Genomic DNA, 2,971 nt, shown 5'->3' on the forward strand with positions numbered 1-2,971 from the left:
AACATATTGGATGAGAGAATTAACAAAATATGTTCTGCCAAGAGTTTAAGGATGGCAGGCATGCCATTTTACCCTAACAACTTAGAAGCCACATTTCATAAGTTTTAATTGGGTTCTTAATTTATATATTATATTTGTTTTGTTTTGACTTTACATTATAACTACATGGTCTTCCTATTTTGTATTAAGTTTTTATATAAGATCAGATGAGGGGCTTCCCTGTTGTCTCAGTAGTAAAGAATCTGCCTGCCAAGGCAGGAGACACAGGTTTGATCCCTGATCCGGGAAGATCCCACATGCTGTGAAGCAACTAGGCTCATGAGACACAACTATTCAGCCTGTGCTCTAGAGCCTGGGAGCTACAAGTGCTGAGCCCACCTACAACAGCTATTGAAGCCCACTTCAATAGAGCCCAGTACTCTGCAACAGAAGAAGCCACAGCAATGTGAAGCCCTTCTACTGCAACTAGAGAAAGCCCAGGCAGCAATGAAGAGCCAGCACAGCCAAAAATAAATAAATTTAAGAAAAAATATCAGATAAGATTGTTTTAATTTGGTTTTATAAGCTGTGGTAGTTTTCAACTTATCTAAACCTGATATATTTTCCTGGCCCTCATGAGTTTTAGTCTAACCACTGCATAATTTCTAATAATATCCCTCGTAGCTCAGTTGGTAAAGCATTCGCCTCAATGCAGGACACCTGGATTCAATTCCCAAGTTAGGAAGAATCCCTCGGAGAAGGAAATGGCAACCCACTCCAGTATTCTTGCCTGGGAAATCCATGGACAGAGGAGCCTGACAGTCTGCAATCCACGGGATCGCAAGAGTCGGACACGACTGAGAGACTTAACTACCACCACTACTATTTTTCTTTAGTCGAAAGGCACTGGTGTGGGTCATGGCCCTCGTATAAGCACTAAAAGCAATGTAAGATACTTTATCTTGAATCATATAATTCCTATCCAAGTGGTAGACTTTTCAGTCTTTTGTCAAAAGATAGCAGTATATATTTATGCTTGAAAACCTTTATTAATCATTATTGTACAATTAATGTTATTTTGAAATCTCATGGGCTTCCCTGTTAGCTCAGAGGGTAAAGAATCTGCCTGCAATGCAGGAGATCCAAGTTTGATCCCTGGGTCGGGAAGATCCCCTGGAGAAGGGAATGGCAATCCACTCCAGTATTTTTACCTAGAGAATTCCATGGACAGACCACAGGGTTGAAAAGTGTCAGATATGACTGATCAACTAACACTTTCTTTCTGCTTTGAAATCTCATAAGATTGTTTTTTATTCTAAAAATGTTTTAATTTTAATTAAGCAGCTATATAATATTTATTATTACAACCTCAACCATTATCTATATTTATAAACTGACGTTCCTTTTCTGGTTTAGACCACCTGATTTAAAAATTTTCTGTATAGCCATTAGGCCATGTGTTATACAAATCCTCTGTGTTCTTACACATGTTCTATTTTACTTGATGAATTGTATTTCCAAGGGAGGTGTCTTATTGTCCATACAACAGTTCATTTTTATCTCTCCTTTGTTACTTTTTGCTTTCAATATTTATTTTGCTTTAATATTTTTAATATTTTATTTTTAAATGTTTAAATCATACAGAAAAGTAGAGAAAATGGTATAACTGAAAACTTTGTCCACAATTCAGGTTTCCTAAATTAATGATTAGAGGCTATACATACTACTAGGTGAAGTAAGTCAGACAGAGGAGAAATATTCTATGACATCCCTTATATGTGGATTCTAAAAAGTAATGATACAAATAATCCTTACTTACAAAACAAAGAGACTCACAGACTTAGAAAATGAACTTATGGTCACCAGGGGAAGGAATAGTTAGGGAGTTTGGAAAGGTTATGTACACACTGACCATTAGAAATGGTTTAAAATGGATAATCAACAAGGACTTATTGTATAGCACATGGAACTCTACTCAATGTTATGTGGCAGCGTGGATGGAAGGGGGCTTTGGGGAGAATGGATACATGTATATGGATGGCTGAGTCCCTTCACTGTTCACTTGAAACTATCACAACATTGTTGATCAGCTATACCCCAATACAAAAGAAAAAAATTAAAAAAAAGTTGTACATGGATTTTATAATTATATTGCCTATTTAATATTGTACTCCAGTTATAACTATGCTACTACATTCAAAATCAGAAGAGTGGCTTTCAAGAAGGAAAGATGGAATGACTTGTAGCTGACTAGAAGCTTCAGAGAAGGATGGAAATAGGTAAAGGTTTTCCTGGACAACCATCAGAGAGTGAACCAGAAAAAGTAAGATAAATTGTCAAAGCTGATGGTAGCAGGAAGTCTTCCATGTAACTAAATTGGTAAAAATTTCCCCTTTGTTGCAGGAAAAAAATGTATTGACTGTATAAGTAAGGGTTCAATCTGATAAACCAGACCCAGTAGGAGATATGCATTAAAAGATTTATTACATGGAACTAACTTATGAAACTGTGGGAGTTGGCGACACTAACTTGAAATTCGGAGGGCAGACGGTCAGGAAAGGTAGCCTGGAACTCTTGGGCATGAGATTAAGCTACTTCTCACAGGTGAAATTTCTTCACCCTCAGTTCTCCTCTTAAGGCCCTTAACTTGATTGAACAAAGTTCCTCTAAATTATCTAGAATAATCTTTCATACTTAAAGTGAACTGAACACGGACTTGAATCACCTCTAATAAAATACCTTCACAGAGACACATTAGTGTTTGATTGAAAAACTGGGAAATAAAGCCTAGCCAAGTTGATACATAAAATTGGTCACCATGGTCTTCCCTTGGTCAACTTAGAGTTCACATTTATCTCCTTAAATCATGCAATCTCCAAAATAAAGGCAATAACAAGGTCATTCTTCCACCTAACACAATACAACTATCCTGTGTAAAACCAAAACTATGCTAATTCTTTCTCCAGAAGCTGCAAAGTCCTTGGGGATGTTC

This window comes from Bos mutus, unplaced genomic scaffold (genome assembly GCF_027580195.1).
Source record: "Bos mutus isolate GX-2022 unplaced genomic scaffold, NWIPB_WYAK_1.1 CTG1210, whole genome shotgun sequence".
In the NCBI taxonomy this organism is placed as follows: Eukaryota; Metazoa; Chordata; class Mammalia; order Artiodactyla; family Bovidae; genus Bos; species Bos mutus.